The 26,510-nt window shown below is 36.9% G+C and overlaps 1 protein-coding gene and 2 long non-coding RNA genes across 4 annotated transcripts in view; 2 read left to right on the top strand and 1 right to left on the bottom strand.

Annotated features, from left to right (window-relative positions):
* LOC117666028 (uncharacterized) overlaps positions 1–10,991 on the top strand; it is a 101,550-nt gene extending 90,559 nt beyond the window's left edge. Inside the window, exon 4 of the long non-coding RNA XR_015728277.1 lies at positions 7,026–10,991. This is a non-coding gene — a long non-coding RNA (uncharacterized LOC117666028). The remainder of the gene's footprint in view (positions 1–7,025) is intronic.
* Positions 1–26,510, bottom strand: part of CLYBL (citramalyl-CoA lyase) — a 194,098-nt gene that overhangs the window by 83,535 nt on the left and 84,053 nt on the right. The window lies entirely within an intron of this gene.
* LOC148113547 (uncharacterized) lies at positions 14,743–16,613 on the top strand. Its single transcript, XR_015728281.1, has 2 exons — positions 14,743–14,865; positions 15,463–16,613. It is a non-coding gene; the product is annotated as an uncharacterized LOC148113547 (long non-coding RNA).

Genomic DNA, 26,510 nt, shown 5'->3' with positions numbered 1-26,510 from the left:
CTGTAACAGAGTAAGGGGGCATGAAGCTCCACTGGGCGTAACTTGAGAACCACCGGATTCAGGCCACTGCAGCGAAACTAGGCAGGGGGGGGGCGCGAAGCTCCTCAGCTGCAAGAACGCAGCCAGCAATCTGATAAGACTGTGCAGAGCGGCCACGAGGCAGTCTAAAAGGAGCCGCAGTTGCCGGCTACAGAATCACAGGGGAGGGGGCGCGAGGCTCCTCAGCAGAAAAACTTCAGCCCGCCACTTTTCACATTCAAATTAAACCTCTGTGGTGAGCGGCCGTAAAAGGCTCATTCCAGCAGTAATAGAGAATTGCAGGCCGCTAATCTGGTGCTCCCCCCCCAACGGCGGGAACTTTGCAGCCCAAAATGGCGGGCGCCGCTGATAGAATGCCCGCCGAAACTACGCTGGGCAAAAGAAGGATTTTACTAGGGAGGGAGAGGAGGGCGCAACAGCCAGGAATTGTCCCTCGAAGATCCGATGTCTAAATAGGCTCTCCCTTAAGGGGAATCTAGGGCAGGAATCCCCACGCCCTTGGCAGAGCCAGGGGAAAACGAAGTTAACAAGGGTCCACTTCCTTACTCACGACTCGCAAACTCGAAGTCAGGACGGTCCAAGTCAGCTGGAGAAAAACAGATAAGGTTCAAATCGAATTGCCAGAGCACAGTCAAACAGTCCAGGTCCAAGAAAAACGGAGATATTTAACACGAAGAGATAAAGAGAGAATTTTAGCTGGAGAGAAGTCCCACACACCAGCCAGCGCTGAAGGACTGAGCCAAAAACTGGGCATGCCCGGCAACAGGGCGGGACTAAGAAAAATTGACAGGCTCAGTCCTTCAAGCTGATTGGATGGGCACTACCCACGCTGGCTGCTGTCTCCACTCTCAATGGAGAATTATTTGTTTAGCAGAGTGATGGCGTTCGGGGAAAAATGTTCTTGTGTCTAGTTGTTCTGGTGTGCAGTGCTCTATAGTGTCATTTGAGGGTAGGAGTTGAAACAGTTTATGTCCAGGATGCGATGGGTCTGTAAATATTTTCACAGCCCTCTTTTTGACTCATGCAGTATACAGGTCCTCAATGGAAGGCAGGTTGGTAGTAAAAAAAAGATAAAAAGAAGAAAAGGAGAGAACATAATAAAAAAGAAAAGAAATATATAAGGAAATGATTTCCAACCTTCATCACAAGAAGTATAAACTATCCAAGAATGACCTTGGAATATATATTTAATAAAAATGAATAAATTTAGTAAGTCTTCATCTCCTATAAGGTTAAACAGATATCTCTTCATTCCATAACCCATCCATAATCTATAAGCAAATCCATAAAACATCAGCTTTACAATTCTGGTGTCAGCAAAAAGTCCATAAGGGACATTCTCTGTTGTCTTGGAGTCTTATTCTTGAATTCCAAACCACTATCTGAGCTGCTTCCTGTCATTCAATTATGTGAAAAGAGTTGCATCTATGAGGACCATATTAATGTCAATGATGACAACATTCTAATATACCAAATATTCTCCAGAATGACTTCTACAACCTGTAGCAATCGTTCAAATTAAGCACATTTGCCGATTTTAAATAATGCGTATCCTTGGCGTTAGTGCCACCCCTCCCTCTTGCTTGGACAGATTTTACAGATAACGATGGTATGATTTTGAAATGACAAAATCCCATTAAATATCCTCTCTCATGAAAAGAATGACATTTTCCATAAACAACTGGAGCTTGAACAAACACAACTGGCTCTACAAATGAACGAATAAAATAAAAATCCAAATGTACTTTTCCTCGTTCATTGATACAGCTGCAAAACATCTGGATTGTTCTTGCAATCCCAGTTATTGATGTAACATTTTACATCATTTGGCTGTTTTTCACAGCATTAGCAATGATGAATGGCTAAAATAGCCCAGATCATATATGTCTAATTGCATATACATTTGTCCCCATGCACATTTCAATTTACTTCTGGGGATAATGTTTGTTAATTGTACTTCTTTTGTACCCTGGTGGAGGGGAGGAAAAAGCTTCTTACCCATAAAGGGGCTAAGTGTTCTCTTCATTCCCTTTGTTCACACAAGGAGCTAAAGTCACTTCAAGAGGCACTTAATCCCATCATCCATGGTTACAATTGCCTTATAGCTTTAGTCAAAAAGAACCTGAAGTAAATGCAGCTATATTGTATAATTAAAAGAAATTCAGGTGGTTATTTGCCTGAGGCATATTCTTGGTACTAATACATAAAACGACACTCCAGGGATCCTAAATACTGTAGTGTTTTAAACCTGATCAGCTACAGTATCATATAGATCAAGAGGAGGAAAATGCAAAGAGAGAGAGAGAGAAAGGGAGAGAAGAAGAAGAAGAAGAAGAAAAGAGGGGTGTCCGAAGAGCCCCATCTCCTAGTGTGTATTGTAAAGCAAAAGAATAGAGGAGGGTGTTCTACTGTTTGAAGTGACAAGAACTTACAAACATCTACATGAAAGGGAAATAAAAATATCAAGAACAGCAGAAAAGCTGGTGTTTTAAAGAAGAGTTCAGTCACTTCCAATAATCAAAAACTAACATCAAGATGAATCATCCCTTTTATTTAGAATATGATGTTTGTTTGTTTTTACTTTTGGAATAAAGGAACTATTATCATACGAAAAATGCAGAAAAGCATCTCTTCTTGTCTAAAGGATTATTGTTATTCTTCTACATCTACTCCTAATCCTGAAAGAGATTTTCTTAAATACTGTTCCACTACTTTTAACAGCTAATTTCAAGGCCATAAATCGCTGGAATTCAAATTAATGAATCACACAATTCACACTTTCAGAAGTTGATTCAAGTAAGTGCAGGAAAAGTAAATTAAGCTGAACGGCAATCATGCCAGTCTAGACATCCAATACAATCTGTACATTGATTTTTTTAATTAAATGTTTACCATGATATTTAAGAAAAACCACAAATCGCTGAATGTGCAATATTTGGATTGCTTGATAGATCCACAAATGGTTCTAAGAGCTTTTAAACTTTTAAAGAAGTAGAACTTTGGAAACAAAAATTTCTATCCTTCATATAAGCTCCAATTTTGATCACGTTTAAGTTTGTATAAAGATTCACACTCAAAAAGGTGGTGGAGAAACCCAGGTTGAGCCTACTGCAAGTCAAATCAGCACTAAGGACAGTGTCTCTATTTCAAGCTGTCTCAGTTCAAATTACAAGGCTCTTGGGAAAATACTCAGTGTGAACAGCTCACACTAGAAGAGTGAAAAGAACTAACAATACTGTTTAAATAATCAAATGAATGACATCAGGTCTTGGCTCTCAAAGGAAGAGACTAGAGTAGGTAGCTGAGCAACCGCCTGCTAGAAAAGCCAAAAGAAGGAGGAGGGGGAGAGATGATCTACAATCAATAGCTAAGGTGGATTGTATCACACCTGAGAATAGCATTTGAAATGTCTGCATTAGACATTCATGGATATCATGTTCTTTAACAGGTATATAACATACTAGGCGAATGCCTACACTGAAAAGTAATTGTATTAATTCATCAAAGACATCATCTAATCTTATTAATATTTTGTGGCATTATTGCAACCTCTCAACTGCATTTTAATTCATCTTAAATTTTCTGATTTAAAAAGGACATCTAATTACATATACATTTGTTCAGAGCGATCTTTCAAGTATTTCTTCTCTTAATGCCATAGTAAAAACAATTCAAAATAAATGCCAGAGAGGAAAAAGAAAATATTTTCAAAGTCATATATGAACACAAAAACCAAAATGTAATTGATACATTTCTAAAAGAATATGGCTCAAGTATTGAATAATGAACTATTATTACAGATAAATAGGCTCATTCTATCAAATGAGCATTAACACTCCTAAAAGCATTAACACTTTTCATTAATTCATTAAATAGGTTATCACTATAATTCTTACTTTGATTGCAAATATTAAGAACTTGTCCATATTTAGTAAAGCAAGTTATGTTTGCTTAAAATAAAAGTAGAATATAAATAAACATGTAACCATGATTATCATAAAACAAGCATTTTAATATATGGAATATCCTAGAGAGCAAGTTGAATTAATTGTATTCCAAATATGTATAAATTTCGGTCTGGTATTTATGAAAGACAACTTTACATAGATTTCTATGGTGTTTTTTTTGTTTTACTTCATTAAGGTCATACTTCATCCTTGTAGTTTTTAAAATATTTTATCCATTAATTAACTGATTTCTGATAAACTGAGATATATTTTTAAATCTGTTGAATTCCTCTTGAGAAAGGGATGAAAACATTGCCCCTATTTTCTAAGACTGAAGCAATAGTGGTTCTTTATTTAGATCCAGTGAAGACTTATTAAGTATTATTTTAGTTCTGTTGTTTATAATTGCTTTAAATGGACTTTTAAATTGCATTATTTTAACTCTGAATTAAGAGGCACTTTTAGTGCTATTGTGCTTTCAAATAATTTTCTGCTGGTTCATCACCATTTTTGGTTTATTTTCTATGATTTTATTCCATTTTTAGAGTAATTGCTGCTGCAACATAATTGGGCCATGATTCTTATCCTTACTTTTCTCACTAAAGACCCAGAATGCAGACAATTGCTTTTTCAAAACAACCCAAAACTGGAATGTTCAATTTGCTCAAGATAAAATCAGCTAAATAACTAAATTATGCCCAGCATGAGAAGAAATATTTTATGTTTAATATTAATTTAAGGTTGATGTAGAAATGAAATTATAAATGTAAAAACATCTGCAAACACTGAATAACAAAGCATCAAGTGTAAATAATCAGGAGAAATAGGCTCTGTGTGGATTAGATCCAATCCACCTTGGATCTTATATTTAGAGTTCAAATCCATCAAAATAACTGATCTGATGCAATTAGTTTGATTCCAGTTTAATTTTTTCTCATGTGTGAAGCTAGCCACTGTGGCTTATAAAGCATGGTTTGTCTTAATAAGTTAAGTAAACCAAATGGGCTTATTTAATAAACCATAGTTAAAAAGCCACACTTTAATGTGATATATGAATTTATGTTCTAAGTTTTACTATAAGCCTGGTTTCAAATTGAACTAAAGTCAGCCTATGTCTTCTTGTTCATCATCAGAATCGGAAGAAATCAGATCAAGACAACAAAAGTTTTATATCAAAGGACTAAATTTTTAGTGGAACTATTAAAATACAAGAACATGAAATCATGGTTTTATATTTATCTATATCTGGGGAATTGGGTGGGGCAATGGCTCAATGGTTAAGTAGCTGAGCTTGTCGGCTGAAAAGCTGACAGCCTAGTTTTGAGACTTGAGCATTGCATGACAGGATGAGCTTCCGTTCTTGCCCCAGCTCTTGTCAATCTAAGAGTTCAAAAGCATGCAAATACAGGTAGATAAATAGGTACCACTTTGGTAGGAAGGTAACAGTGTTCATTGCACCTCAGGAATATTCAGATCTAGCCTTGCTTTTGCTGCAACCACTAATCCTTAGTAAAAGAACCTAGCACTTTAACCAAATGGAATCGAGGGTCTTTCTTTCCTAGGGACCTAGCTGGGGCAGGTCTGACATAAATGGAGATGAATACTATCACCTAGAGTTGGACATGACTGGACAGGGGAAACCTTTACCTTTACCTTTACACCTACATCTATTCAATCACAGGCTCAATGACACTTGTTAGGAATGCTTTATCTTGGATTTCTATGGCAAACCCCCCTTCTCTCTCTCTCTTTCTCTCTCTCATGACTTAAATGATACTTCCAATTTCTTCTCTCCTTTATTTATTTATTTTATTTTTATTAGTCATATTTCTACGCCGCCCACTCTCCGAGGACTCTGGGCGGCTTACACCAAAGACAGTATACTAAATCGCATATTGCCCCCAACAATCTGGGTCCTCATTTTATCCACCTCGGAAGGATGGAAGGTTGAGTCAACCTTGAGCCAGTGAGATTTGATCCGCTGATCTGAACTAGCAGTCAGCTGAAGTAGCTGCAGTACTGCACTCTAACCACTGTGCCACCTCGGCTCAATGCTCCTTTAGGATTTCTAAAGGAGCATGCAGCATTAAGAACTCTAAATTCCAGTTAGACTAGTAGTGAGGCACTGAGAACCTAAATGGTATTATCATCATCATCGTCATCATCATCATCATTATCATCCATTTTCAATCCTTCAGAAATACCCTGTAAGTAGATCAACAGCTTTTCTCAACTCAGATGATGCACCTGAGAAAATAAGACCTTGCAATCAGCATTCAGCATTTACAATTCAATCTACACCGACTTAAGCAATGGGAAGCAATGGTAAACCTGTAACAGAGCCTAACAGCCTTTTAAAAAAGTATTTTCCAAGCTAAGAGCTTGTAGTTTCTGCTTTGGGATTAATACTAACACTAACCTTAAACATAGCTTTGGTCAGTTAAAGGGACAATCATAAAGATAAATGCCTCCTGATTTTTTAAAAACGCTAACCTTAAACATAGCTTTGGTCAGTTAAAGGGACAATCATAAAGATAAATGCCTCCTGATTTTTTAAAAACGCTTAATGAACAAATTAAAAATTCTCTCCGTGCTTTTAATCCAGAGTAGATAAATAAATACTGTTTTTGTGCACAATTATTTTTAAAATAAAACTAAACAGTTAAAAAGGCCAACCTGCTCCCAGAAGCCATTTTGCGTATCAGCTTACAAAGTACACGCGTGTGCACACAGTAGGAGTTTCTTATCTATCTTTCACAGGTGCCATTAACTTATATGGCTGTGATTGCCGCCAGCCACATCCATTTGGGCAACAGAGCAATACAATAAAACCATTTGAAACTTGAAACTTAAGAACCCAAAGGTGTGCTGTTCTCAGCAGGCCTCGGTTTCCTGGAATCCTCTCTCTTTCCCTTTGAAAAACTTTAATCTAGGGGGAGAATTTCAACATCAGCATCTTCCAGCACCACAGGTGCCTTGTTTATTTATTGGTTTGTTTATTTGTTTGTTTATTATTTCAGGTTTTTTTTTTTTTAACAGGCAGATCTGCAAAGCCAACCTTCTCTTCTGCACAATGTTTCACAGAGGCTGGGAGTCAAGAAGACAGAGATGAGCATAATTACACTGAAGATACAACTATTTGGCCCATGAAAATTGTGAAAAGGTCCCCTCTTCGCTCTCCAGGGCAGAGGCATTTCAGGCAGTCGCTGTCACTCTCTGCGTGGGCAAAGCGTGGCAATGGCTAACAGATGAATAAGAAAAGGGGCAGAAAGAACGCAAGGCGACTGGCAGCTATTCAACTCCAATCTCGCTACTGATGCCCCCCCCCCCAGTATTTCTGAAGTCCTTGGAAACAAAATCCATGATTTCAACAGGGAAGTAAATTCCAGGGCCTCAAGCAAACGGACAGACTGGCTTCAGGGGGCTTTGGGATGAAGTTTTTGAAATGAACAGCTCAGGTTTTTGATATGTGAAAGAGCTGCCAAAGAGCTTTCTGATAAGGCCTGGGGAATGTGGAGTTGTGGAAGACTCACCTATCATTGGATTGGCACACATTTTCATCAGGCTTAAAGCCAAGGAATCAAAGAAGCTCTTTTATTCAGATCAACATTGTCTACTATGATTGAAACTACAGCCTAATTTCAGGGAAATTCACTGGAACTTCCATCATGGAAAGCATCTGTCCTTACTAGAATATTTATTTATTTTTATGACATATATTTTTCCTTTTTGTCCATAGGCACTGAACAGTTTTCCTATCACAATGCTCAATTCTTAGATTCCTGGCCATTGTGATCAGGATTCTAAGGGTTTACGGTAATTATGCAAAAGTTAGACAACACTCACATCTAAAGAATTGTTCAAAATTCTTATCACAATTCAGGGCTATCAATTCTGGGAAAGGTTTTTTTTATCATCATCTGCCCTAATTCATTCACAACATTTTACACCTGACCAAGACCACCATGACACATACCGTATTATATAACTATTCTATTTCCCCCCCAAAAATAATCTATATTTTTTCTTACTAGAGGATATCAGTGAGGAAAGAAATTCTTTTCTGATTCTCTCCCTCTTTTTCTCTCCCTCTCTCCGCCTCTTCTATTTTTCCCCAAAAATAATCTATATTTTTGCTTACTAACTAAAGGATATCAGTGAAGAAAGAAGGGTTGTCCTTGGAGCAATTTCAGCAGAAAACATTCTAATGTTTGCTTGAAGGAAAAATAATTTGCAAATATAACATGCTATTTAAATGTGCCTTTATGGTTTGTGAAAAGGGACAGTTGTTATTGTCTTAGCTACTATTATGAAAAGATTGAAATACGTATGCACACATCTACACCCACACCCACACACCACAAAGAGGATCTTATTTATAAGTTGTTCTTCAGAAAAGAAGAAACAATTCTCTCAGAAGTTAAGACAGACATTCAATTCTTTGTTTGCACTGATGCTACGGGTTTTCTCTAGCTTCCACAAAAGGATTATCAAACTTGATAAACCAATTTTGAGTATTTTTTGGCATGAGTGTAAATTTCTCTCATAATGAGAGACTTTTTTTTTTTTTTTGCTGTTAATGATTGAATGCTATGTTCCAATTCCTCAGTCGGTACAGATGCTGAACCCCAAGCATCTCACTGCTGAGGGATTTGGTCTCACTTCATCTGTGATTATGACATTATTTTACTCATGTGCTGGGACTCAACTTATTGTCAGGAACAGGCAATTATGGAAGCAACAAACCGGTTGAATGTGGCATCACTATCTAGCAATCTGGGATCTGCTTCTCCCAAAGACCTTTAGATTAAATCAAAGTCAGCATGCCTAGTAATGATGATTAATGGGGAAAAATATAATTGCACCCTTTATATTGTGAAGATAGTAGAGGCTGCAATGATCTTTTGTATGAAAGAAGATGACAAATAGCAAATACGCTTCAAAGCTCAAGCATGTAATCTACAATCTACTATTTGGAAAAAAAATGCTTAGCTTGCATTTAAGGTGACATAAATCTTTACTATTTAGATTTTAATCTAGAACACGGAATATTCATTTTAATTTATTCTCACTTTTACCGATAGAGTGGATTTACTAATCAGGAACACTTGTCAATACAGGTAGTTCTTGAATTACAAAAGTTCATTTAGTGACCATTCAAAGTTACAATGACACTGAAAAAAGTGACTTATGATTATTTTTCACACTTACAACTGTTGCAACATCCCCATGGTCAGATGATCAAAATTTGGACTTTTGGCAACTGGTTCATATTTACAACATCATGTGATCACCTTTTGTGACCTTCTGACAAGCAGAGTCAATAGGAAAGCCAGATTCACTTAACAACCATGTTACTCACTTAACAACTGCAATGATTCACTTAACAACTGTGGCAAGAAAGGTCATAAAAGGGGTCAAAACTCACTTAACAAATGTTTCACTTAGCAACATAAATTATGGGCTCAATTGTCGTAAATCGAGGACTACCTGTACTTCAGTGTTATTTTGTTAGACCAGTTAGAGGACTATAGGAATAAATAGGAGTATTAATTATTTATTTTGAAGCATTTCTATTCTGCTTTCCTAAATCAAAAAGCATAATTATAACTTGTCTTCCATGACAAAATCAAAGGAAATAAGAAAATACTATCAACTGTACAGTATATATTACTAATTGTCTACTGTTCACGATTATTACTGTTCATAAAATATTAATTTTATTTCTAAAACATGGTAATGTACCTAAATTGATTTTCAAAAATGTGGAAGTGGAACCAAATATCCCATGTAATTGGTATGTAGAAAGATGTAAATACGAATCCCATCCAAAATCTCAATTTTTACATGGTCACAATAACTATTTGAGTAATCATCTCCAAGGTAATTCAAGACTGAAACTGACTACAGTTCTTTTCAAGCCTGTTTTGAATGTGTGTGTGAACTTCAAAGTGGATGGAAGTTCCTCAATCTTTATAATTTACACACATTCAGAGGATGTCTGGAAGGGATCTGGGCTTGTGCTTGCTTGTATATGAGCATTATTCTCTGTGATCTGGGGCTCCGAGGAAACAAAGCCTTTTGCTGAATGCATGAAAGTCACTGATGAAATGGCTAAATGTTCACTCCTCATCTTTTATGTACTTTCAAGTTCTCACAAGTTCAGGTGAATATCTGAAGGTTTATGAAACTTTACTTAAATGTCCTGCAAAAGTGATCTTTGCCTCCTGCTATGAGGTGTGGTTGAATGGCCAGTACCTGCCCGTCCATCTGGATCTAGAAGTCCCACAGGACCTTTGCCCTGCTCTTCTCCAAGACTTACTATGGAATTTCCCATTTGGACTTGAGAGGGCCCACACACTGTTCAGATGCTTCTGCACACAATGCCAGCTACGTGGTTGCATCACTCAGTATACATTGCCTGCATCTTACATCCTGTGTTGAACTGTCTTTGAGGCCCTTTTGTTTCTATGGATCTGGTGCTTAGTGCCTCTTCTTCTGCTGCTATGATCAGTGTCTCAGGACTGTTTTTAGTCCAGTTCTTTCAAGTCACTGGTAGGATTTCCCAATGTTTTAAAGGATAAGTTTAGAAAATAATGGTTATACACAATGAAGACATTTTCAAATTTAGTAGATGGATGCAAAGTTCTCCATACACAGGGATGTGTCATCTACCCTCAGTATTAATTGAAGAACACTCATAGTGTATGTAAATAGACATTACATTCATAGCTAATAAATGCAAAATATATGAGAATAAACCAAATGCAAACACAAGTTATATTAACTTCTAAAATGCCTGTATTTTTTATATAAAAACTAGGGTCATTTTCCCCAATGTTTCATACATTATTTGTTGTATAGTACTTTGATTTGCATTTTTATATGACCTATGATCTATGACCTATTACCTGCTGTTTATATGTATACTGAGAGCTTATGTACTAGAGATAAATTCCTTTTGTGTCTGATCACACTCGGCCAATAAAGTATTCTGTTCTGTTCTGTTCTGTTCTGTTCTGTTCTGTTCTGTTCTGCATATGATTTCTACTCTTACATTCCTTGAGTTGCTATCTATTTCTATCTCCAATGGATATAGCAGTTTCTTACACCTAGATAATTATTTTCAGTTAATCTTTTAAAATCCTAGTTCCAATTCTTCAGCCACCCTATGACCGCTAAGGATTAGGACACAGATTACTTTCTCTCACCATTATCTTGGCTCAGCTGACCCTTGACAGTTTAGATTAGCAACTGCAATGTTATATACAACACAAAAGAACTTATTTCTAAATACACATATACGGTGATATCACTGTTTTCTTCTTTAATTAATATTACCCCGATAATATACAATGGCTTAGTTCTAACAAGTTTTATTTGACTTTATTTGACTACAGCTTTATGTTTAGAGATGTCTGATGTACAGATAGTCCTCAACCTATGATCACAATTGAGTCCAAAATTCATGCTGCTAAGTGAGACATTTGTTAAGTGAGTTTTGCCCATTTTATGACCTTTCTTGCCACAGTTGTTAAGAGAATCACTTCAGTTGTTAAATTAGTAACACCGTTGTTAAGTGAATCTAATTTCCCCATTGACTTTGCTTGACAGATGGCCACAAAAGCTGATCGCAGAACTCTAGGAACTGCAGCTATCATAAATATGAACCTGTTGCCAAGCTTCTGAATTTGATCCTTGGGGATGCTGCAACGGTCATAAGTGTGAAAATTGGTCATCAGTCATTTTTTCAGCACCTTTGTAACTTCGAACAGTCACTAAACAAACAGTTGTAAGTCGAAGACTACCTGTAATAGCATTCCAAATGTTTGGTCTCATCATTGAATCTAGATGTGACTGAGTCTAAAGGATACACAGAATGGACAAACCACCTGCTTTTCGGAATTGTGATTGTAACTATCTCCTCATTTAAACCAATAACAATTACTTTAAAACAGAATGTTCCAGAACTCAAGAAATATATAGGTATTTATACAAATATCATGCCATTCAGTTCGCTTTTGAACAGAAAGGTGGGATTTCAATAATAAATACGTTTTTTAAAAAAACCCTCCTTCAAGTATTTTTAACTATTGATGATGTAATGAGATCAGTGTGCAAACAAGTGAATTGTACAAGTTTAGAAATTAATTCTTAAATTCCACAAATAGATACTAATTTAATTATTTGGTAACAGCCTGTGCTCTCTGTGACAAAAACAGGCAATGTGCATGATAAATAGCAATAGTTTAGGAGAAAAATATCTATTTTATTTTTATTTATTTATTTATTTATTTTTGTGGCTGTCCAACTCATACATAGGTGACTCCAGGTGGCTGACAACATTTAAAAATCCACAATATAAAAGTAACCAAAAAAATTCAAATATTGCTTGTGATAATTTGTGAGTAATTGTAATTTAATAGATATAATGGTAGACATTACATTATTATTAACTAGGGAAAATCACATCAAACACCCGCTCAGTTAGTACAGGAGCCTCCCAGGATGTGCGCTTTCCTCATTACTCTTCTCTCTATATACCAATGATTGCATCTTGAAGGATCTCTCTGTTAAAGTACTGAAGTTTGCAGATGATAGAACAGTGATCGGTCTCATTCGGGAGGATGATGAGTCTGCATATAGACAAGAAGTAGATCAACTGGCCTTGTGGTGCAGCTGGAACAATCTGGAGCTGAACACTCTTAAAATTATAGAGATGATAATAGATTTTAGAAGAGGCTCTCCTATTCTACCAGGAATTGAAATGGACACCTAACATTAGAACCGTCATTAAAAAGTCACAACAAAGAATGATCTTCCTGCGTCAACTCAAAAAGCTCAGATTGCACAAGGATCTGCTGATACAGTTCTGCAGAGGAATTATTGAGTCTGTCATTTGTACCTCTATAACTGTCTGGTTTGGCACAGCAACCAAACAGGAGAGGTACAGACTTCAGCGCATAGTTAAGACGGCAGAAAAAACAATAGCAACCAGCCTTCCTTCCACTGAGCACCTGTATACTACACAAACCAGAAAGAGGGTTGAGAAAGTATCTACAGACCCCTCATATCCTGGATATAATCTATTTCAACTTCTCCCCTTAGGACACCACTACAGAGCATAGCATGCCAAAACAGCTAGACACAAAGAAAAATCCCCCCATGCCATCATTTTGCTGAACACTTAATTCCCACAGCACTGTCTCATTTCTCATTTTTTTCTCATCTTCTCCTATTGGTTTCTTATGATTTATCAATTGTTATTTGTAATTTATGATTAATGATTGTAACTAAGATTACGTTCTATGACCTTGCTATTACTTGCTGTTTATAGGTGCACTGTGAGCTAATGCACCGGAGACAAATTCCTTGTGTGTCTGATCATACTTGGCCAATAAAGAATTCTATTCTATTGTATTCTATTCTACTATATTATGACTATACATTCTTACTAGCTTTAAGTATAGGCTTCCTCCTATATAGTCATGTATACCAGGGGTCCACAACTTTTTTGGTCCTGTGATATGGTAGTGGTGGCGGCTTTAGTGGCAGGGGAGTAGTTTTGCATGCACAACCTAAATCTTGCACAAGCGCAAATGAAGCTTTTGCGTGCACACTCTTTTTATGATTAATGTAAGATGGATTTGCCAATTTGATTTTTTTTTAAAAAAAGATTTTAAAAAGCTGTTAAAATTGCAAATAATTCTGGTTTATTTTTGTTTTTAGTTTATATAAAAGGCAAATTTCAGGCCCTAACCTGAAGAGAAAATATATATTCACTTATCTGTGTGAATTAAAAAAACAAAACAAAACGGAAGAATATCAGAGAATGTCACTATTGTTTGTCAAACTTTATATAGAAAGATTAATAGAGCTACACTCTTCAGAAACTCAACCTCACATTCAAATGTGAGGTTGAGTTTCTCAAAGCTGCTCAAATTTGGCATGGGTAGGCAAGTTTTACTGCAGGCAAAAAAGAAATTATCTCTATGCAGAAAATCTACCCACTTCAGAAAAGAGAAATCAAACCTATGCACTCTCTCTGTTTCGAGCGCTGGTGTGACACTATGATGCACAGAGACAAGGGGCAGGGCTTGTACTGCAATCTGTGATGTTGTCTTTATCATTTAATCCCTTCTCCTTACCCACCTTGGAGTCACTGCTGTATATTTAGCCCCAGAATTTAACTCCTATGGTTTACCCTCTCACCCGGTGAAGATGACAGACTTTGGACAATTTTCTTCCCAGCCTTGTGTTTTAGAGTTCCTACCGTACTCAATGCTTACATAATGGTTCTGTCTGGCCAGAGCACTGCTAATTCTTTCACTGACAGTTTATAGGAGTTGCTGGTCATATTTCTCAAGAAATACACTATAGGTGTAACCCTATTGGATTTGGAGCTCATAACTTGACCAACCCTAACATTTGGCTGCGCTCATTTGGTTCAAATATCAGATATCACAATCCTAATTCATTTGATTTTGAATAAATCCTATCTACTTGTGGATCATCTCATAGGCTTCGGTGAATGGCAGTAGGTGGCTGGTCTTTTGGGGATCAGCAAGTAAGCAAGTTCATATCTAGTTAGTAAGCGGGTGGAAGATTATCAAGAATCCCAGGATAGAGAATTTTCTGGAATCCCTAGTTATTTATTTACATATAATTTTAAATTACATTTATTTCGTAAAAGGAAATGCTGTTCTTTTTCAGTTAGAAAAGGAGAAAGAATTCTAAGAATGAACTGTAATCATGCAAAAAAAAAAAATATTTTAAATTTTCCATCTCTTTTTTTCCCTTCATTTTAGTACATGCATACATAGCATCTGGATTAACACAATGGTCTATTACAGGTCTAGGAGCCGTTACGGTAAATCAAGTAAGTAAAATGAATACTAGACAGATTTATACAATGACCATAGAGGTACCCTGGGAGCCGTTACGGTCCATAGGTCAAAACCCCACTTTTAAAAAAGCATCCATATATGTGTATATCTAATAGTACTCAGTCTCTAGAGTAAATAATGCATACAGTTTCAAAACAAAAACAAGGACTTTGGAGAAAATGAGGGGAAAAACAAAAACTTTCCTAAGCAGTGAATGCATTTCTGATGTGAAAACATGCAAAATTAAAGAAGTTTAAAAACTTGTAAGAAACCTTCAGAGTTTTAGAAATAATAAATCCATTTTTTTTTTAAAAAAAGCATTTTAAATGCAGGCAATTTAAAAATAAAAAAACAAATTGATACTTAGTTCATATTAAGCAAGCAGCACATTAGCGTTCAATATCAGTCATGGACTACGTTTTAATCCAGATTCCATTTCTCCTTCTAAAACAAAACCAAGGATTATAAGAAGTTGGATGTTTTTTTTATTTTGCCTTTACTGTTTTTATTGAATTGCCTGACAAATCTGAGACTAATGCTCAAATGAATGCCCCTCTTAATTATTTTCCTACTTACTGTTTTTTTTTTAGCTTCCACTTTTAATGCCGCATTTATCCCCATGGCCAATGTTGAAGAATTCCCTTCATATGTTCTGAGGTAACTGTCCTGCTTGAAGGAATGGCTTCACTGGTCCAAGATTACCGAAGGCTGTTTACAGCCTACACTTCTCTTTCCTCGAATTAAAAGGGCCTAATAAAAGTGAACAGCCAGCATGACACATCAAGAACTTTAAACCGTCAACTCTGACTAAGAAGAAAATCTCCCAAATTTACCCAAAATATCTGCAACACAATGGAGAAAAGAAGGAATTCATCAAAGTCTCTCTCTTAATGTAATGCTTGATTGAACTATTCCAATCCCTTTTCAAATGGGATAACCAAATGGTAAGTGACCTCAGTGTCATGTCTTAGAGAGGTACACAAGTAATACTTGTTCATTTTTTCCCTTTTATGACAGAAGGATTTTGAAGATTGTTCCTGAATATTAAAACAAAGTCTCTGAACACTATATTGCTGGGATCCTTATGTTTCCTCTCCACTGCTGGATTTTGAAGAGATGTTTGGAAAGCATACACAGTCCTGGAGAAATAATCTAGGATGAAAATATATCCCCTAAAGTTGTTTTCTTTCCATTCTCTAAATGAAGAGCCTTGTAAAGTCTCCAAGAGGTTTGGTTTTTGCCAAAATCGACTCCAGACTCCATCATTCCCTATGTTATCCTTCCTGTTAATAGTTCCCATTAATTAGAGCTGGCAGAATTTTCACTTCCTTATCAGAGACTGCCAAATCAGCGAGTGTGAAAATATTCCACTGCCAGTAACCTGGGTTGTTGGATATTTTTTCCTTCCCGAAATGTTTGTTGATTCCATGCTTGGTTTTAATTTGGAAGATTGCATTTTATATAACCAGAAACAAACAAACAGATTTATAACCAAAGATGGAAAGGCGTAACTGAAAAAAACCAAGCCAAGCATTGCAACCAAAGGCACCATTTTTATTGACTTCTTAAAAACCAAATAACCCAGCATATTAGTGTGGGCATTCTGCAACAGACATTCAGCCCCATTGTACTACTTAGAAGAGAATAAAAGGAAACCCCACTGTTTGAAATCCAGCGGAACATCCCCACAACAGAGCAGAACTGTTCCCTCATGCATGAATGGGAAGGAGATGAAAGAAAAGATGAACTTCTGAGGTGCAGCAAAACACAAAGACAACAAAAGTGCTGATCATGAGGGAATGACACAACTCATTGCAGCCAAAGGGATGAGAGAAAAAAGCTCAAAGAATGGTGTAGACAGCTAAGTGACATGTCGAAGAATGGAAAAATCTACAGAAGTGCCTTCGCTCTCCACACTTGATGAGAAACAATTAAATGTTGGTACATCTGTCATAAAAAGGATAATTGAAACCTGTTACCAGCATTATGGAGAGCAATTTAACTACCAAAATTGTAGCTCTCCAATTAAAGGTTGCCTCCTCTTATCTACACCGCTCCCTAAAAGAAAAAAAAACTTTTAACTTCTCTGTTAATTTGCCATATTAGAATTGGCTATCAATTATAAATTTCAACAGGCATATGTGAGAAGGTATATATGCATAGCTAACTTGGAATGAAGAACGAACATACGATTCAAGAGATGTTTTCCTAACACACAAGTGGCTTTTTGCAACAAAGCAAAAAAAAAAAAATTGTTAAGACAGTAGGAGAACAGGGTAATTGTTGGAAAGCTTGTGAGACCTTGTTTACCCATCCAGATGTTCCCTCGCCTGCAAATACAATGGTGCTCTAAACTAAACTATTGACTGTTGCTTTGTTGCTACTAGCTTGAGAACATGCAGCAGCCAACCGAACTGAAGAGCAGTTATTGACCCTGTCAGGATACCTGATTAATGGATAAACGCTGTAATTGATTAGCAGGGAAGTGTGAATTAAAACGGAGAGTACAGCATCAATACTGAATTCTTGACAAAAGAAAGCTGACATAAAATGTAAAACCATTGCCTGCAGCTATATCTCAACTAAGAATTGCTTTCCTTAAAAACAGAAAGAAATAATAACTTCAGCCCAGGGTCTTGTCCTCTGAGTGGCTCAGTCTTTTCTTTTGGTAAGGATGTCATGTATTAAACCACCAGCAAAAATGTTATGCGAACAACTCATCAATCCACCTTCGTCCTTCAAACTACGTGAGGCAGTTAAAGGACTCCATTATCCTTTCACTCCTTTATCTCTTCAAAGATACTCTAGGCTTCCTTCATTGGTTGACTCTGAAGGCCCTGCCATTATGCTTGCTGAGAACTATAAATTTTGCTTGCCCCCAGTGCCCCTCTTGACAGATTGTTTCACCCAATACTATACAGAGCAAGCCTCCACATCTCTAGGGACCCAGAGCTAAAACAAGCAATAGCAACATAGGGATCAACAGCCTACTTAGATTTCAATAATGCTGCCTGGTTGTGCTACTTGCTATGGACTACAACAGGGGCCGTGGTTAAGAGGCACATTACCTCCTACAGGATCTAGCTTCAAGTCAACCTTCAGCCACAAAAATGCTTCTTTTACCATAAACTACTACCCTATTGCTGCGTAACGGGGTGAGCTCTCCTTACTTGTCCCAGCTTCTGCCAACCTAGCAGTTCGAAAGCAGGTAAAAAATGCAAGTAGAAAAATAGGGACCACCTTTGGTGGGAAGGTAACAGTGTTCTGTGCACCTTTGGCATTTAGTCATGCCAGCCATATGACCACGGAGACGTCTTCGGACAGCGCTGGCTCTTTGGCTTTGAAACGGAGATGAGCACCACCCCCAGAGTTGGGAGCGACTAACACATATGTGCGAGGGGAACCTTTACCTTACTACCTTTAAGCATATTTGGGGGAGGAGCGAGATAGACAGACAGAGAAACATGCCGACCTTCTTAAGAAGAGAAACACCCAATTGCTGAACAAATACATGGATTAGCAAGTAAACAGTAAGCCCAATATTTGGTTGAGAAGCTGTGTTGGGATTAGCAAGTTAGAAAATGTACCATTTTATATATTAATCTTAAGAAACAAATTTAATTAATAGTTTAGAAAAGTATAATAAAACACTTTCAGTCTTCTAAGGCATGGGTCCTCAAGCTCTGGGCAGAGGCCCACTAGTGGGCCGTGAGCTGTTTGCAACTGGGCCGCAGAAACAGCGGGTGAGGGCATGTGCATGCGCATTCCCACTTGCATGAGCAGTGAGCGAACGCATACACGTATGCAAATAAAGTTGCACATGTGTGCGTGCTCACTTGCCAGCCACTCACATAGAACCATCCCCCTACCCTACCCCATGCTGGTCCGCAAAGCCAAAAAGTTTGGAGAGGCAAAGCACAGAATCTCTGCAAGCTGGGCTCCTTTATTCATTCATACAGTAGTTATTTTATAGGCAAGAATTAGATTACATTCTGAAATTATATGGTTTCTGATCGTTGCCCATCCTAGCTAAGCAGGTGGGAATTACAGTCCAAAGCATTAGCTGGTCTTCAGATGACCCACTCTGGAATAGAAGTTCGTCTTGAAATATTCCTAAATATTAGCAACTGCTCTCCTCCCTATCTGCATATAATAAATTAGCACGTTGAAAAGGTGTCTAGTCTACTTCTTTTTGAAAACAATAGAGTCTAGGCAGATCATTCAGAAAAGCAAACCCCCACTGGCCTGGCACAATTTAACATTACAGGCACCAAAAGATTCTGTTGAACATGCTGCTCAATCCCTAGATATATGGTACAACTGTGATTTTCATGCACATTCATATTGATGCAAATCCCACTGGATTCAATAGAGATTCCCCTCTTGGTACATCGTCAAGCAATTGTTTTTAGACAAAAAGACATGAATGGGATTAGACATTGTTGTTGCGTCCATAACATAGCTATACAATAATTCTACTCTGCCCAACATCCCAAATTTACTTTACAATGGGGTTCTCTCCCTTCTTAACCATTTAACTGTAGGAATGCATAAAACATAAGGAGAACATAAGGAGAACCCTGCTGGGTCAGGCCAAAGACAATTTTAGTTCAGACTTCTGTTTCTCACAGTGGTCAACCAGTTGTTCTTGGTGCTTGCAAGCAGGAGATCAAGACTTTGCCATTATTCTCCTGCACGTGGTATTTGCAGCCATGCTGCCTTGGAGAGCTAGTGCGTGTTGTGGTTAAGATGCTAGAACAGTATCAGGTAGATCTACTTCGAGTCCATCTTTAGCCATGGAAACTCATTGGATAACTTTGGACCATTCAGGTATGGGTATCTGGAGGCATGGTCAAAAGAAGCAAATAATGACACATGGTCACCATGACATAGGTACTAGTGCCAGTATTTCCATAATAATGCCACTGCATGGAGGTTGACATTTTGGGCTTGCTGTGATATCTCAGATGCTAGTGAAAATGGTATCTTCAGCTAAAGTAGAAAATAGCTACCTGATAAATTATGAAGCCTGTGAAATCCTATTTAGTTGGATTTAATTGCTGCTGGCCCTGTTTCTAGGCCAAAAGTAAATTGTGCTGAGTTTCAAAACTATCAATGGCTTGGAATCAGCATTTTTAATTATTTCCATGAACCTGTCCTGGGCATGATCAGCAATGATGAGTTGCTCATATCCATTAGTATCACTTGTGAGGTTGATGGACAAAAGAAGCATAGATATTTCAATTATTCTCAACTAATGTCCTCTCTCAGAAAGCATCTCTAGCATCACCCCTTCCTTTTCAAAGCCCTTATAGACTGAAGTGCTTCAGATGACCAGCCTATGTTTCAGGAGTCTATGACAACACACCACAGCCAACTTGCTATGGCCAACTCACTGTGGGACAACTCACTCAGGGACAAGAATTACACTAATATTGAAAAAATAGTGGAATAAAATCATTAAAGAAAGGATGCCAAAGGAGGGATAAAATGAAACGTGAATGTCAAAAAATAAAATATTTTTAAAATTATTTTAAATGATTAAATTGAATAGTTGAATTGTTCTGCAGCGAATTATCCTGTGGCAAGTTGTCCATGGTTGCAGCAAGTTGTCTCGTTCCAATATTTCAGATTTCACATTTTAACTTGATTGCTCTTGTTTTCAGTTTGCATTACCATTTGTAAACCTATTTTAATTAATTTTCTACTAGAGAAAGATTCTATGAATTCATGCCTTAATGCTTTTTTTAAAGGCATCTTCAAAATGTTTCAATTCATTTACTAGAAGAGCGAGTTAGAAAAAATGAGCTCAATATTTAAATACACAACTGCACCAGGTTGCATTTAAAACTTTCCTGGTAGAATGACTTATTTCTCTCCCAACTAACTTTAACCTGTGACACCATATGACATTTATTGAAGAGAGAGCAATAGGCTTGCTGAAACCAAGAGGCCCCAGTGAAAGCCCTAGCCACTTTAAATATAAAATTTCTGAACCATATCTATGGCCAGCATTTGTGGAAAGTCAGTTCTTGAACAATGCTGCTCCATTCACCTTGTTTGCATCATACTGGCATGAGAACTCCCTAACATCTTGCATTTCAGTTGCAGAAGAGAGAAACAGTCCAAAAGTACAACCTGTTAAAGAATACAATCAAGGAGGTGACATTTCCTGTGGTTCTTCAAGCCGTTCCACTAAAGACTAAACTTTACCTTTTGTGATAAGATTTCGAAGAATAGAAATGGTTTATACAGGGATATTCAACATGAGGAGCTTATTAACCAGTTACTCTCTGCCACCAGTTTCCAAAACACAAAACTGGAATTAAAATATGACTGCAGAGAAGATGATTAAACCTCCTTTAAACCTCCTTTTAAATATATATTAAATGAAAACTTCAATAACTTACCCTCAAGATTTAATATGACTGCCTGTGAAACACTGAAAATTATTACTTGAAATTTCATATAAGAACACTGAAAGCTCATAACTCGTGGCTCCTTGCATTAATTTGGCCTTTAATGATTGTCACTGATATCATCAAAAGATGCTTCAGATGCTTTGGTGGCCATGTATATTCTAATATTGACCTTTAATATAGAAGTTTGTGAACAAAAGTTTAAAGATCCAGTGTACGTTGGAAAAATAGTTTTTCTCAAAAGCATGGTCTAATCAAGAAGTGGAACTCTGCTGGTGAGAATTTTCCTGAAGAATTCTTTCCTACTTTGTGGAACAATCAGGGATCATGCATTATGTGTAATCTACCAAAAGTTACTGAATGACATCACAATCAATTTGGCAGGATGCATAATAACAATGATCTTGTTTAATTAGGAGCATCTTCTCATTTGAGTAGGCAAAACATTTGCAAATTGAAGAGAGATGTGGAAAAATCGCAATTTACAGGTTTAAATGGGTGATCAACATTCCACTTATAAAGATTCTTGCAACTTCATGGCAGTGAAGAAAAAATGCACTTGGAATATCTTTTCCTTTGCTCGTATTGCTCCTAAAAAAAATAATATCAGGGCAGATGCTTTGCACCACAAAAGAATTTCGAAAACCATCATTCCTTTTCCAGTCGGTTTGTTCATACATAGCAAGATACATATATTTTCCCCAAATAGAAGCATAAACAATATTAGCCATAAACTGTTGCTATACTATAGAATGATTTCTTAGAACTTCAACAGAATTATTTAAATACAAATATTACGCAACTAATTTTCTTCTGTTGTTAAACTACATGGATACTAAATCTAATTTTATAATGCTGCTAACAACAGCATCCACACATTTACCCGTGTCTGTTGGAATGCAAATACATCTAACAATCATGGAATTGAACAGCAACTCATAGAGGTGCCATTTTAAGGTATGCATTCTCCAAAGAGTTCTCAAGTTTCAAAGCTCTCTCAAGTTTAGCTTTCAGGTCTTGGCATATCATGGAAAGAGTGGATGGATATAATGCTGTTTTCTAATCATAACCTTGCTTGAAAGTCTTAATGGATTGATTGATTGACTGAAGTATGAATTGTTCTTAATGCAAAGAATCCTTTGCATTATCCAATTTAAAAAAAACCCAATAAAAAGCAGAATTATTTTTGTAAAAAAATCAATTAAAGGGGAATTGCTAATGAGAGTAAGTGATTAGGAAAGGCAACTAAAAATGTGAAGCTTTAAAAGATGCCTAAAATATATCACTGTTTAGACACCGAGTACTAAAGAACATGGATTATTTGTGATAGGTGCCACTAGGGAGAACACTTTCCACTCTGTCCTGGCCAATTTTTACAGAGGTATAATTGAGAGTGTTTTAACAAACTGCCTCATTGTTTGGTTTGGTGGCAACAGTGACTCAGGTAGAAGGTCCATACACAGAGTGGTAAGGACAGCTGAGAAGATTATAGGAAGTTCACTTCCCATTATTCAGGATACTGCTTATAGGCACTATATGCTTAGAGCTCGAAGCATTGTTACAGACCCCATATACCCACTTCACAGCCTGTTTCTGTTGCTCCCCTCTGGGGAAGTATCTATAGCTGGACTACTAGATTCTGTATCAGGTTTGAGACTTATACCATCCAACTTGTAAACTCGCAGGATTATTTTTTTCGCCATGTATATGTATACATTTGAACTAGACTGAGATGTTTCTCTGTCTCATATATGAGTGTGGGGGGGGGAGGTATTTGCATAATAGTTATCTTTTGAGAAACGAATGCAATGAAATTTCATTTTAATGTATGCTGATTAGTGTACGTTAAAGTGATAATAAAGGTTCTATTCTATTCTATTCTATTCTATTCTATTCTATTCTATTCTATTCTATTCTATTCTATTCTATTCTATTCTATTCTATTCTATTCTATTCTAGCCTAGCCTAGCCTAGCCTAGCCTAGCCTAGCCTAGCCTAGCCTAGCCTAGCCTAGCCTAGCCTATCTTATACTATCCTATTCTATCCTATTCCCTGTCATCCCCAAGTGGCCGTCTCTAATAGTACTATGTCTATGACCCAGGCACTGGTGAGAAGTGAAGCAATGGAGCCATAGCTAAATGTCAAACCTGATGTGTCAGAACATCTATACTTTGTCAATCTTGATACATCAACTCCAGATTAATAAAGCTGTTGGGTCCATCATAATGTTTTAAATCATCCAATACTCCCTGCTTCTTACCCATAGAATGATCCTTCAGTGACTATAAAACATTAGACCAATGCAACTCACTGGATCTAGAATTCAATCTTAAAACAAGCAGAAAATGACACCGGAGGGACAAGAAGTGATTACTTAGAATAGAAATCTAAGGAGTAAGGATTATTAGTAAGGAGTTAGTATTATTAGTTGGTATAATTAGTAATTAGTACAGAGTTACTGATACACTTCTAGAAAGGAATAATTGAATCTCTCATTTGCACTCTATAACTGTCTGGTTTGGCACAGCATAAGAAGACAGACACAGATTTAAACAGATAGTTAGGATTGCAAAAAAAAAAAAAAAAAAAATGCAACCAGCCTTCCTTCCATTGAGGACCTGTATATTGCATGAGCCAGAAATAGGGCTGTGAAAATATCTACAGACCCCTCCCATCCTGAACATAAATTGTTTCAATTTCTTCCCTCAAGACGACTCTATAAACCAGAGCATTGCACACCAAAAGAACCAGACACAAAGGCAGTTTACAGTGGTGGGTTTCAAATTTTTTTACTACTGGTTCTGTGGCTGTGGCTTGGTGGACGTGGCATGGCTTGATGGGCGTGGCTTGGTGGGCATGGTAGGGGAAGGATACTGCAAAATCTCCATTTCCTCCCGATCAGCTGGGACTCGGGAGGCAGAGAATAGATGTGGGTGGGGCCAGTGAGAGGTGGTATTTACCGGTTCTCCGAACTACTCAAAATTTCTGCTACCGGTTCTCCAGAACTGGTCAGAACCTGCTGAAACCCACCTCTGGCAGTTTCCCCTCAATGGTAACACTCTGCTAAACTAATTCCCACAACACTGACTTATGCCCTGGGTTGTCAAACCACGTAGTAGGGCTGTATTACTATTACTATTATCCTTCTCATCTTTCCTATTACCTATTTCCTTAGCTTATTATGACTATAACTTTGTTGCTTGTATCTCATGATTTATGTTGATTGCTTTTATTTAGTATCCTATTATGATTTATACTGATTATTTAGTATTCTATGACTATCACTGAATGTTGTATCTTATGATTTTTGATTATTGTATTTATGATTATGATCATGATTTATTACTTGTTGCTTGTATGTACACTGAGAGCTTACATATCAGAAACAAATTCCTTGTGTGTCCAATCACACTTGGCCACTAAAGATTTATATTTTATACTTAGGATAACTATCCAAGCAAAAAAGGATTTTAAGGCAATTTCTGTATATCTAGGCAGCCCTTTGGGCATTGGTCCAAGGGCTCCTATTATTATTGGTACCACCATTGATTTCTTCTTCCATAATCGCTCAACTTCAATTTGCAAACCACAAATTTTGTTTTAGTAGTAGTAGTAGTAATAATATTAATAGTATTTAGCTTATGCATTTCCTATGACTTTCTCTATTTTACCAATTCTTATTGTTTCATTGCAATTATTATTATTATTATTATTATTATTATTATTATTATTATTATTATTATTATTCCTATCAATTGCTTTTCTCTTACCAACTTCTCATATAAAATCAGACTTCTCTTCCCAGTGGGTAAAAAATGGCATCCCGGAAGGAAGGCCATGGTTTTTCAATCTCCCTTCTTCCTCCTGCATTGTACATATTGTGTAAGGCGAGTGCATGCTTGAATAGTTATTTGTGTTATGCTTGGAGCAGCTGTATGAAAATGAGATGCACAAATCCACTTAATGGATTTAGACAGTAAGTGACTGGTGGATTATGATTTAAACTTTACTGAGCTGTACAAATACTTAATTCGAATACCAGATTTGTTACTCTGATTTCAGCTTTAGTGTAGAATTACTAAAATGATGTTTAAAAAATACCAACTTCATAACTTGGTTTCTTAAAACTTTTATATGCAAAATAGATTCTTTCCATGTCTCAAATCAGAGTACCAAGAGCACTTTTCAGAGAGAAAGGCTAAGTGGATTATGCTTCAGATTTTCCCTCTATACCTGAATTTCGGCTAAAGAATAAAAACATCCTCACATACATACATATGGAATCAATTAACTGAATAAAAACAAAAGCTCTTTAACGGAACTGTATTTCTCTTTCTATTCTTCCAAGAAACAAAAGGGTGTACAGTATGATAAAATATAATGAGGGAAGAACTGGAAATTCAATAAATACTACTGCATGATCTCTTGATATGATTGTTATGTATTACAATATGACACATGAAAATCTAATTCCATTTTTATACATATAATTATATAGTTGGGGTTTAGAGTCATCCCACACAGCAACATAGGTGGTATATAAATCTTACATATCAGACAAGCAGTCTGATATACATTCCTCAATAAAATATTTGTTCATTATTGTTTTTTAATATTGATTGAATACAACTTTTTTCCAATTTCCTTTCCCCCCCCTTATCTAAAAAGAATTAGACATTATTCAAAGCGGGATCAATCTCAATATTTAGAATATTTAGCACCTGCCAATTTCTAGCCATATACTCTCCTCTTTTCAGGTTACCTATTCAAAACCACCTACTCTGTGTCACAAATTATGTGGCCAAATGTGCTGTTTGGATATGGCTTCCATATAGATCATTTAGGCTCTTTTTTGCTGTTCTGTTTAGCCATATTAGCTAATGTGGCTATGAAAGCGGTCTAACCTATTAAACATAGGAGTAAGGACATAAAATTTGACAGGTTGATATAAATTGATTACGACTGTGCTGTACTTTGGCCTTGATCTCCCAAAGTTGTCCTGGAGCATATGAAAGCATTTAAGGAAGACATGGAAGAGTCTGAGAGAAGACATGAATGAGCCATGAATGAGGCTGCTGGGGGTTCGCAGGGGTTCGGTAGAACCTCTAGCTAAAATTCTCTGCAGTTCGGAGAACCGCCAAATCCCACTCCTGGCTGGCTCACCCCACCTGCCCCGCCCAGGAGTCCCCATGCGGCCCATTTTGGCTTGGGGAGGGCAA

The sequence above is a fragment of the Pantherophis guttatus genome, chromosome 5 (assembly GCF_059756535.1).
Source record: "Pantherophis guttatus breed Tessera chromosome 5, ASM5975653v1, whole genome shotgun sequence".
Classification (NCBI taxonomy): domain Eukaryota; kingdom Metazoa; phylum Chordata; class Lepidosauria; order Squamata; family Colubridae; genus Pantherophis; species Pantherophis guttatus.
This window is presented reverse-complemented; position numbering and strand designations above follow the sequence as displayed.